A 13,723-nucleotide genomic window follows, 5' to 3' on the forward strand; every position below is an offset into this window, starting at 1 on the left:
CAAATATCAAAACTCTTTGTAAATCCCCCGGTTTTTGTCTACATTCCAGGGGTATATTTTACAAACATTTTACTAATCAATGTTGAAAAAATGTTGTGAATAACTATTTAGTAAATCTCGTTAAGGGATTCTTCTAAATCTTGAAGGAATAATTGTGGAAAAATACTCATGGGGTCTCGATAGGAAATCCAATAATCAGGTAGAGATGTATGGACTTTATTTGGGACTAACAATAGCCTAACATCGAGGTGTCCAATACATTACCATTTTGGGAGACTCCTTCCTAATCATTTAGCACTTAAGAACTAATACCCCTCCAAAAGATAATATATTAAGTTTGATGTTTCATCGTATTAAGGGTATCCTTCATTCTTTCGCTAGCTCCTCCCCCCCCCCCGCTTTCATATCCTCAAAAGCCTCAATAATGAAGCATATCTCCTAGCCAACAAGGCTTGCCTTTTGGCAGGAGGACATGCTGAAATCAATGGTATTGTTGGCTATGCTATAATCTCCTAATGAAGACAATGATAGATCTATATATCCCCAAAATCAAGTTTCGTTCCTAATTCTAAATATGTGTCAATGATCAGATCTCTCTTAATCCCTCCCAATCACCTATGCCCCCTCTCAATTCCGTCTCACCTCCCCTTTTCCCTTGCTCTCTCTACCATTGTAATTTGAAATCTTACAATGGATTATCCCTTCATGATTACAAGTGAGGCAATATGTCGGCTCAACATGACATTTCAAAGGTGTTGTCTGCATGCAAGCATGTCACTTTTAATGGAAACCGAGCAGATCAATGTCAACCTTGGACAAGATAATATGAATTATCACAGTAGTATCTTAACCAGTGTGCCTAATTTATTTGTACTGGTGAGGATTAGATTGGTGCTTAAAATAGAGCTCATGGCATACGAAGAAGGCACCTTCTTAGGTAGTTGTGTGATGATTACTTTGTTCTGAGACCCTGGAATGCTTGAAGTGGAATTGCAGATTCTCATGGGGTTTTTTTATTGTGGAATGAATAAATTGAGAAGAGGTAGCATTTCATCCTTCATTCCTAGGGAGTAGGGAGGATCTCAGCCAAGTCACCAGGGAAAATTTTAGGAGCGAAATTTCGCAAATGGGCAATTTTTTGGACATTTTTTGAAAAATATATTCGCCAATTTCATTAAAAGTTGGCTAAAAAATTACTAATTTTGATAGTAAATCACATGTTTTTTATTGAATATTTGCCTACATTCTATATGTATGAATTTCCAAACCAAAATAGTCACCTACAATACTATACATAGGAAAAATAATAAATCCTTAAAAAATACCCTACCAGTCACCCTCTGAGAATTTGGCAGAGGAAAGTCTTGACAGTAAAAGTGGCATCTAGACGATGGAGCAAGTGGAAGCTCAGTGATGAGCTTCAGGAAATTGTTTGTGTTTTCTCTCGTTGTGAGCTCTGTATAGGGATAAAGCGTCACTGTAGCTAGGAAGCATGGCATCTTGCTGTCTTTGGCTTATAGGTAATTGTTTTGACTCTCTTCTTCTTTGACTTTGTGCAAACTCGGGGCAATTCTCTTTGTTTCGTGGCTTCAACTTGAAGTTTGGAAAAAAACAGGGTAGTCTGTCTTACCTTTCTAGGTTGTCTCTTTTTATTTGGGCTTGCTCTTTCTAATTCGATAGTCATTCTTTGCGGCAGAGTCCCTTTGAGCATTGGAAAGAATATTGGATATGTGGTCTCTGTCTCATATACTATTGGTTCTTCACTTCTCTTTCGGCTTCGGTTTCAGAGGGACCTTCTCATGGATATAAATTCTTCAAAATTAGACTCTTCCACCTCAACTATATGTGAACATTATAATCTACATATCATGATCTATCAACAAAGAGCCTCAGACTGTAACACATTGGATATAATTGAAGTGCAATGGCAATGAATTTCTCTCTTGGAGGATGAGGTTGATAATCTTTGAAGCATTGTTATGGACCTGTTGTCGCCAATTTGACCCCAATTAGATCTTGGCTCCTTCTGTCAATTTTGCCTTGTGCCTTCTCTCATATTCTCATCATCGAAAATTGTTTCCTTGAATTTTCTTGTTTGCCCTACATTAATTTAGTTATTATAAAAATCATTGTAGCTTATAGAAATTATTACATTAAATAAAAATTTGAAATTCTAACCTTAAATTATTTTTTATTGCATAAAAAGTACTGAAATATAATTATAATTTTCATTATAACAATCATCATTATTAAAATAATTATCTAAAAATTAAATATTGATGATGATGATGATGGTTAACGTCCACTGAGACCAAACTTTGGTCTATCGGACCTAAAGAAACGAATTATTTAGTTTGATTTAAGATTTTATTCCTATGCTCAAAAAGCTTGGAGAGAAGCCTCTCGAGCTCACTATAATTTTGACAATGTAAAAGGCTAGGAAGGTCAGTATTGCAACAAAGATTTTGAAACTGAGATCTAATGTGGTTGTACACGGGGCACTCTAAGAGGAAGTGATTTTCATCCTCGATGTTCGTATTCTCACAGAGATGGCAGAACCTTTCCATCCATGGTGTTTTAGGAACTGCCCAACGACCCGTTTCACTATGGAGCTCATGAGAGTTCATTCTAATCTTGGCTATATTAATTTTCTTCTTTGAGCTAGTTAAAACAGAGAGATACTTTTGATCTTCTAGGGTGGGGTTGATGACCTCCTTATAATATCTTAATTTTCTTTTAGCTACTAAATCTTTCTCACACCACATTTTTTCTTTGAACTTAGAAGTAACAATATTTTTAATGTTATTAATGTTTTACAATGCAACATTCTCGTCGATCTCCCAATGCTTTAACCAAGCCCTGGTGTCCTTATACCAACCTCGTTTGAGCCTTAGGTGGTTTTGGCTGGAATTTAAAGCTAGCTTAGGAAGTCTATGGTCTCCTATGTTATTGAGTTTGTGCTTGTACAATAGAAGCCTAGTCATAGCTAGCTCTCGACAGGGGAAAGACCCACTTCTATAAGGAGAATAGGATAGGGTGTGTTGCTTCTAATTTTGAGGTTATACGTTATAAAACGCTTTTGGATTTGCTCAATCTTTCTCCAGGATTCTTTGGAGATGCTACAACCCCAAACCTCACATCCATATAAGATAACCAGAGTGCCTAAAGTTTCAAAGAGGAACTTCTTTCTATCCCACATTACGAGGTTTTCCATTTCACAATTATTTTCAAGACCAAAATAAGCTTTCCATCCCCCATTAATCCTTTTCTCAATGCTATAGTTCCAGTTGAGCTTATGATGATTATCAATTCCTAGGTACTTGTAGGAAGACACTTCCTCCAAGTTATTATTGTCATACATAAAATTAGCGTAAGTGTCCTTCTTGGATTTGATAATCATAACTTTTGTTTTGTCAGTGTTAACAATCATACCCATGGTAGAGCAGAAATCCTTAAGAAGTATAAGTTGCTTATCAAGATCAGATGGGCACCTTGCGAGGAGAACAATATCGTCAGCGTAGAGAAGAAGGATGATGACTATCCCAGGTAAGATCGTGCCAGCACATCTTGCTTCCTCTAAACAACCTTCTAGCTTGTCAATGTAAATACCAAATAGGGTAGGGGAGAGGGGGCAACCTTGTTTAACTTCGATATTACACTTAATATCTTTCGACCACCCCTCATTGCTCTTTAACTTGACAATTACATTCTCGTATAACCTTATAGCGGTAGCTCTCAACTCAAAAAGAACCTTTAACTCTTCTAATCAAATCAAATATAGCTATTTAAAAAATAATAAATACAAAATCAACATAAAACTTAAATTATAAATTAAATAAATATGACTTAAATATAAATTAAATTAAAATAATATAAATTAAATAACATATAAATTAAAATAATTAAATAAATTAAATAAATAAAATATTAAACAAACACCTAAACATCCCAACCAAAAACCCTAATTCATGTTTCACATTAAAACTCAACGTAAATGATATTATGACTCACTCCAATAAAGATACGTGTAAACCTTATTAAAAAAAAAAAAACATTTGTGTAACCTTCACAAACATAACAATGAACCTTTCATTTATTACGGGCCCAAACGGCTCTCAACTTCATCCCTCTCCCTCTACGGACTCGACAATAGTATTAAATATGTTTAAGGATTTCAAATAAGATTAAGATTCATATTCATATTAATATATATATATATATATATATATATATATATATATATATAAATTAAAATATGCATATGTATTTATTAAAAAATTATAATTATATATATAATATTATTTGAAACTCAAATTTATACATGAGTGAGATTTTGTATGAGATTATATTGTTTAAATGATTTAGAAACTATTTGAAGTCTATATTAAAGTGAAAATCTGAAATTTATAATTAAAATTTTTATTTTAAATTTGAAATTGAAAACACATATATATCTCAGATTTACTTTATTTTGAATTCATAATGGAGTAGGGGAGGGATTCCTATTCTTGTGCAGGGACCAGTAGTTGATATAATACTGGTCCCACCAAACCACCAGTGATTAAGACTTGTGAAACCAAATTTTAAACAGAAATAAATAACATTATGTATAAATAAGTTTTAAATTATGTCCAAAAATCACCCATACATTGACTGGGCCCACAACTGTCCATAAATAGTATTTTACTACTTAATATTGCAAAACATATTGACCCAAGTAGAAAACAGCTAGAGCCCTAAAGGCTTCCAAACTGGTCTATTCCAGAAGTACAAAACAGCAGTCACTTCAACCCCCACTCATGAGAACTCCAACTTTGCATCCCAAATAAATATGCCTACCTGCACATAACAAAAGGAATGTATGTCAGCCATAACTGCTGTGTTGTTCAACAACTAAGCACCCTATGTTCAATAAATGACACCCAACCCAATAACAATTAAATCCAATTTGTTCAATAAATGACACCCAACCCAATAACAATTAAATCCACTTTGTTCAATAAATGACACCCAGACCCAATAACTGCAATAAATGACACCCAACTCATTCTATTTCTCATTAAAACAAATCAAAGCACATGGATCAACAAATAAACAATTCCCAACCATTAGATCACAGCAAATTAAATCCATACCACACATTCAAAATGAAGCCATTGCAATCCATGTGCATCCATGTCCACCAATTAAAATCAAGTCCCCAAAACTATAAAACAAGTCCACCCACTGTTGAAGTTGTATCTTATGCTTTCAAACTATTCAGCAAACTTGAAGACAACATCACAAAACAGTGGCCAATATATTCAAGTTAGTTATATGAATTACAACTCATTCTTCTTACAGTTCTGTTTTCATTTATCAGATTTTTCTTACATTACAGTTCTGTTTTCATTGTTTTCATTTATCAGATTTCTTACATTACAGTTCTGTCCATTCATTTATCAGATTTCTTACATTACAGTTCTGTCCATAGGGTGGTGACAGTTAACCTATACAATTACAATTAACCTTTTTTATACAGAGTTTATGTATGTGTTCTAGCTTATACAGTTAACCTATTGAATACAATGGGAAACTTCTAAACATCTAAACATCGTTTCTCCTAGTTTCTTCAATGGGAAACTTCTAAACATCGTTTCTCGTCCTGTTGTCGTTCCCGATAACCCTTTATACACGGTAGGGCCTCCGCAACGAAAGCCCCGCTGTGTCCATGTTGATTGGACCAACTTAACAAAAGCAATATGAAACAATACACTGTACAGTAAGCGCAACGAAAGCCCCGCTGTGTCCATGTTGATTGGACCAACTTAACAAAAGCAATATGAAACAATACACTGTACAATAAGCTCAACTTTCAGACTTCTAAAATAGATCATTTTTTCTAGGATTACAAACAAATTAGTGCAGTAAGCTATCAAACATCTTGCTCAGAAAGACAGCAAATCAAATAAGAGGACAAGATGCTATTAGATTTTAAGTCTGCTTAATAAAACAGGTGTTTTTAAGTTTAAAAATACTTGGGCTACATTAGTAATCCAGCTCGCTATTAAGCCATAGCTGCAAAACTCAAAACTTTAAAGGTGACAATTTCAGAAATACTAGTTTAAGTTCTCCTGGCGTAAGAATTATTATTTCACACTTGGTCATGTTATGAATATATATTAGAATTGCAAAGATTTTGGAACTGCAACAAAAGTGGTATACCAGAAAAAAACAGATACTGAAGAAACCCCGTGAACTTACATAATTATGAGAGAAAATTTCACAAATATATCAAAATATAATGAAAAGTGAGACCTCTCAGCCGAATTTTAAGTTCAGTTACATTTTACAATGGTCGCGCTTAAGTGGTATACCAGGAAAAACAGATACTGAAGAAACCCGTGAACTTACATGATTATGAGAGAAAATTTCACAAATATATCAAAATATAATGAAAAGTGAGACCTCTCAGCCGAATTTTAAGTTCAGTCACATTTTACAAAGGTCGCGCTTATTTTTGCTCATGCAACAAGCACATGGAACAAACTAAATAGGATTTTAGTGAACTATCGGTGAAGTAATATGAGGAGATGCAAGCCATTTGTTTCAAAAAGCCTAAGGACAAATTAATTGAAAGAAGAGACAGAGTAACTGTAAAGGAAACAATCAAAACAGGGCACTGAATCCAAATTTCCAGTAAGCATGGTAAACACCAATAAAATACTAAGCACTGAAGCAATAATTTCAACTCTTTTGAAATTATGTAAAGATAGAGAAAAAGACTCATTTAGACATTACATGAAAAACTAAAAGCAAACTCACAAATTCCATATCAGTCAAGTGGGAAGCATTTCTAAGTTTTTGTAACCAGATATGCGAAGCAGAGGAAGACATGTCCCAATAATGTAAATAAAAGCACAAGTTTACCTCCATCGTAAAAATCTTGTTTTGACACCACAGATGAGAAAACATCTTATCTACCTAAATTTTTGTAGTCAGATATGCTAAGCAGAGAAAGAAAGTCCCAATAATGTAAATAAAAGCACAAGTTCACCACCATGGTAAAAACTTGTTCTGACATCACAGATGAGAAAAAATCTTAATCTCAAGATCTACCTAGTGTTGTAAGTTACAAATGGTATGAATTCTTTCAAAATGGTATTCATGTGTGTAAGTCTTTTGTTAGCCTTGAAAATTTAAGAATGCTATCTATTTATGTTTAATTTTATTTTTAAAACTGTAATAATTTGTTGACCTTATTTGTTGCTTACCTTACAGGAATTGAAGGTTAGCTTACAGGAATTATTCGATCATCAGCTTCATAGGGATAATTTTTGCAGAAGTAATAAAGCATAATTTAACATATATTCTAATGTCTAAATGCATGCAATAATTTTATAGGTTGTTGCATCTATGGCAAAAGGAAGTTACTCTGCTCGTACAAGGAGAAGTGGCAGGAGAGTGACAAGGGGTGTGCAGCTCCGATGCACATCGTCTGATGATGACAGGCCAGCTGATGTCGATGCCAGCAATGCACCAGGGAACATTGTTGAAGATGACCATGTGACAGCTGCTGATGTTAACACACCATCAGCCACAGAACCACCATCAACAACAGTCCAAGGGGCAAGCTCAACTAAAAAAATCAGTGCTATAAGAGGATGGACAAAAGAACAAATGTTAGTTGCAATTGACGACATAGAGTTTAATGGATACTCAGTTCGGGCATCTGCAAAAAAACATGGTATTCCTCCCTCATCAATACATTATTGGATAAATGGACTGACTCATACAAAACGTAGAGGGCCTCTTACAGTTATGACTGAGGATGAGGAGGCCGAGGTGGTTGAGTGGTGTAAAGAGATGGCCCAACTGGGACATGGGCTAGAGTTGATACAACTCAAATCAACAGTTGCTCAAATCTGTCAAGGGAGGCCAAACCCATTTAAAGATGGGTTTCCTGGTAAATCATGGTGGTTTGGGTTTAAAAAAAGGCATCCAGAACTTGTATTGCGTACTGCTGAGGGCCTTGACAGAGACAGAGCATTAAATTTGCGCCCTGCAGTTGTGCAAAAATTCTATGACACACTTTCTAGTGCTTATGATAAACATTCTTATGGAGCAGACCATATATGGAACTGTGATGAAACAGGTTTACAGGCAGGGAGGAATTGTGGCATGCGGGTAATTGCCAAGAGAGGGAGCCGAAATGTGCCAAAGATTTTGCCCAAGAGCAGGGAGTGGATAACTATTTTATGTTGTGTTAATGCAATTGGTACTTCAATCCCAGGATTTTATCTATTCAAAGGTAAAAATTAACTGAAAAACTATATACAGAACTGCGAACCAGGTGCATGCATGGCTGCACATCCCCATGCATGGATGACTAAAGAACTGTTTCTAAGTTGGCTTTTTCACTTTGCTGCATCGGTACCAGGTGGCGTCTCGCCTAATAACAGACACCTTTTGATATTAGATGGCCATGGGAGCCACATGGCTGTACAAACAATTGAGGAAGCAAACAATTTAGGCATCGACCTATTGACATTGCCAGCTCATACCACTCATAGACTGCAACCCCTTGATGTTAGTGTGTTTGGCCCTTTCAAGAACTATTTCAGGTCGGAGCGTGTTGCATGGATGGCAAAGAATCCAGGGGTTGAGGTGAAAAGGTTTGAGCTAGCAGAGCTTGCAAGTAAAGCTTTTAAAAGGGCTTTGACACCATCAAATATCAAGGCTGGCTTTAGGAGGACAGGAATCTGGCCACTGAACTATGATGCTCTTATGCATGATACTGGTTGTAGCCAAGTGTTTCATGTGGATGGTCAGGAAGAAGGGAATGCCCAAACAGGTGTTGAAGTGCAAGAAGTAGATGACCAAGATGATGTTGTTGCAGCTGGTAATATGATTTCCTTGTCTCAAGGACACTTATATGTTGAAGATGATGAAACTGTATGTGAAACACAATATAACAATGAACAAATTCGCAGTAACATGGAGATTGTTCCACCAACTCAAGAACATGAAATTCCTGTTGTTGATATTGTTAATGTTATTGTTGAACATGCAGTTGACAATGACCAATTGACATTGCCAAGCCAAGTAACCCCACCTTCATGGCTAGCAAAAGCAATGATCAATATGAATGCACATAGTGTCTCAGCAACCAATGAAGAAAGCATGAACATGCCCTCACAACCAGCAGAATTGAACAGTGAAATTGTTCATTTTTTTGTGGACAATATATCAATGGAAGAAGATGAAGGACATAATGAGGCATCAAATGAAGATAATGATATAGTTCGATCAGTTCCAACAGAAACTGGAAGGGAAGTACCAAGCAATGACATGCAGGTGGGAGGGGTGGAGAAGACACTTGGACGATTCCTAAAGCTACCAGTACAGAGAGTATCAATGAAAAAAAAGCAAGGTGCACCAGGTAGTCTTCGTCTGGGCCGAAGCTCACAGTTACTCACCTCAGAGGACTATATAAACCTGTTAGTTGAGTCTGAAAAAAAGAAATTTGAAATGCAAGAATTAAAACAGAAAAAGAAGGATCTAGTCAAGGAGAAGAAGGCAGCAAGGATTGTTGCAGCACAACATCGAGCAGATGAAAAGATTGAAAGAGATAAAGCAAGGCAAATTAAGGACCAACAAAAGCAAATGGCAAGACAGGAAAAGGAAAAACGAAAGGCACAACAAATGCTTGAAAAGGAACAAGGGATGATCAATATGGTTGACAATGATACAAGAATAGCTAATGAAACCAGAATTATTTCAAACTCATTGGACTCCATTGCAGATAATACACCATTATTCCAAGATCTCATAAACATTCAAGTGCCTCACTATACCACTGAGGGTTTACCCACTTGCCTTATTCCTACCAGAGTTGGTGCCAATTCTATGTATGCTCATTACACACCTCCACTTAATGCAGGGACCAGTAGTGCAAATGTGAGGTATGGGTACTCAATACCTCCATGGTTGAAAGCTGCAAATTGGAGTCAATCATATGGCAGCAATCAACCATTTCCTAATCAACCCTTGACAGGTAGGCCAACCTACTTGGCTCAAGAAGGTAACTCGGGGAGTTTTGGCACTCAAGATTCTCAGGGCCATAAAGAATAGGGGTGTCATATGTTTTTGTTTGTAACCACATTATGATGTGGATTTTGGATGGATTGTGTCTTTTTCTTGTCACAAAAACATTCTGGCTTACAACCTAGGTTGTTTTATTGCTTTGAAACACTAACAACATTATGGTGCTATGCATTCACTACATTGAAAAGCCAACAGCAGCTTGGTTGGTTGTAAAGCAGTTTTATTTGCGAGTTAAGCACAAATGATATCAGTCCACAAAAGACGCTACAATGATAACTTAGATACTTATTCCCCTTTTGAAATTGTTATGTCAATTCATATTATGTCTTGGGGCATCTAAATCCATTGCAAAGATGAACTATATTTCACAAAATAAATCACTTAATACTTCACCATTAGCTTCAAAATGATGCTCCCAACACTGATAAGTGATTTCTTATGGATATTAAACCTTAGCAAATTGATTTCTTCTTACTAAAACAAGTACACCAGATCTCGAAAAGCATATTTCAGATATCAGAAAACATATACCAGACCTTAGATAAACACTTGGAAAGTCACCAACAGAAAAACATATGACTTTATTAGTCTCTTATGGTCAATGTGCAGTGGTCTTGGGCTTATTATTATTGTCTTATGGTATTTATGCAGTCACCGTAGCAATATGCTTTAGATCTAATTATTCATTGCAGTCAACAAGTATCATAGAAAGCAGGCCACTGTAAGCAGTTTTTCAACTTTGAAAGAATAACCTAGATCTAAGTAAGCTTACCTACAAGCACATACTTCTGTAAAATATCCTAACTCTCAAACACATCCATCTTCTATTGAATACAGAAAGAAGTTAATACACAACAATAGCTCAAAACCAAAACTGAACTAAACTTAAAGCCTACACAACATATGTACTCCACAAAGATCATAAAGAGTTACAATTGGAACTACTGGACTCTTTGAAGTCATTTTCTTAATTTTTGAAGTAATTATTATTTAAATTTGTTGAAGAAAACCTGAAACACTGAGATAATAAGACACAGAGCTGCAAATAAATTCTCAACCATAAATAAGTAAATAAATCCAACAAATCTGATTTTAATATAATCAAATATGTAGTCATATATAGTTCTAAAATAATTGAGCTAAGTATTGTTCCAAGGAAACGAACAAAATGCATGTGATAGACAAAATTGAATGGCATAGGCAAACATGGGAGATAGTCTTTAGGAACCTAACCCAAACTACTGCAAGCACTATATCGGTATTCATCAGATTAGTCCCATGGAAGTGAGAAGCTAACACAATGCTTGAATAAGAGTACTCATTGTAATCAATTCAATGGGAATCGGAGCCATATGTGTGAAATAGTTATAGGTATAAATGTATTACAGCTTCTACTAATATGGAGTTTAAGCTTAGTCAATTATATATGGTACATCAATTGATACCGTGTAAGTGATTAGACTATACGCTTCATATTCCATATCCTTACATTGAGCTTATATCAGTAATATGTAAGAGTTATGATATCACTGTAATCAAGCTATACTAATACAGGAACAAGAGCTTATCGTAATTAAGGCATGTAGATTATGTGAACACTGTCCATAAGGTTATGCATTGTGATTACTAGTAACCAATACAGAGAAACAAGCTATCATAATATATGAATAATACGTAAGCTGCTTACACCATAGGCTCTAGTATCCTTCAAGAAGCAAACCAACATTCCGAAGAAGGACAGAGACAATCTGAAGATGGTCTGAGACATTAGCTTAGAAGGACTGAGGAAGCTAGACCTTTGGAATGAAACACTAGACCTTGAATCCTTACAATACCTGCTTAGGAAGGAATCCGCATACCTTCTCATCTGTATAACTCCCTTCAAACCCTCAGAACAAGACTAGACGCAGTAGAACCCTAGAAACAGCTTAGCCACCTTAAGACAGTCTGACAAACTTCCTACAAGCAAACAACCTTACATCTCATAGAAGGATTTAGAACACCACCGGCTTAGGAGTCTTACAATTCATGAAGTATGCCTAAATTATATGGAATGGTACAGAAGCTCGAAAGGCAGTTGAAACATTCTCTGTTCATGCTCCAATATTGAAAGGCAGCCTATAATATGGCAGGGACCTGAAGCCTCACAATCTCCTGGTGGATAAGCAAAGAGGTGTAGTAAAAATAGCATATCTTGGCCTCGGAAGAGCATTTACAATTCCTATTAAGAAATATACACATGAGAATCCAAAACCCTAAACCCTTCAACAAAGCAGCTAATAAACATTAGCTTAGAAGGACTGAGGAAGCTAGATCTTTGGAATGAAACACTAGACCTTGAATCCTTACAATACCTGCTTAGGAAGGAATCCGCATACCTTCTTATCTGTATAACTCCCTTCAAACCCTCAGAACAAGACTAGACGCAGTAGAACCCTAGAAACAGCTTAGCCACCTTAAGACAGTCTGACAAACTTCCTACAAGCAAACAACCTTACATCTCATAGAAGGATTTAGAACACCACCGGCTTAGGAGTCTTACAATTCATGAAGTATGCCTAAATTATATGGAATGGTACAGAAGCTCGAAAGGCAGTTGAAACATTCTCTGTTCATGCTCCAATATTGAAAGGCAGCCTATAATATGGCAGGGACCTGAAGCCTCACAATCTCCTGGTGGATAAGCGAAGAGGTGTAGTAAAAATAGCATATCTTGGCCTCGGAAGAGCATTTACAATTCCTATTAAGAAATATACACATGAGAATCCAAAACCCTAAACCCTTCAACAAAGCAGCTAATAAATTATACCTTCAACAAAACCAGAGGGCTACCATTATATCAGAAAAAAGCACAAGACCTTAACACCGAAAAGCTACAACATCATTTCCGTATGTTCGGAGTCTCACACTAGCTGCAAGCTTTGGAGATGGCAACCAAAACCAAGCTGCCATTAGAATCCAAAACCCTAAACCCTTCAACAAAGCAGCTAATAAATTATACATTCAACAAAACCAGAGGGCTACCATTATATCAGAAAAAAGCACAAGACCTTAACACCGAAAAAAGCATAAGACCTTAACACCGAAAAGCTACAACAAAACTTCCAATAAGCGAGGTGAGGTGTTGAGAAACACACGGTGAGAGGTGTTGAAAAACACTTCAGAAAATGGCTGGTAGGATAAAAATCCTACCGGATAGAAGCCATCAGTCCAGAGCTCGCCACACATTCGGCGGACCTTCTCCAGTGCTCGCCGGACCTGCCACACCTGCAACAATTGGAAAAAATTAACAAATGAGCAAATGTAGAAGAAAAAAACCCAAAAAACCACACAAATACCACCGAAATTTGCAGTTACCTGTAAATTGGTACTGGCTCCTCCCCAAACAGCAAATAGCACGAATTAAACAACCACCCAGGAAACCCTAAACCACCGGCGGTCCAGACTAAACAGCAATTGGCACAGCAATTGGCGGGCAAATAGCGCGAATTAAACAACCACCCAGGAAACCCTAAACCACCGGCGGTCCAGGCTGAACAGCAATTGGCGGACATGAGCTCAACCATGGCGGACATCATGCACAGGTAATGGAGCCCTCCCGCGCCATCATCGGCGGAGGGCTTCGAACAAACACCGG

The sequence above is a fragment of the Pinus tabuliformis genome, chromosome Q, assembly GCF_031772625.1.
Source record: "Pinus tabuliformis cultivar Carrire ecotype Pingquan chromosome Q, CPIR1, whole genome shotgun sequence".
Classification (NCBI taxonomy): domain Eukaryota; kingdom Viridiplantae; phylum Streptophyta; class Pinopsida; order Pinales; family Pinaceae; genus Pinus; species Pinus tabuliformis.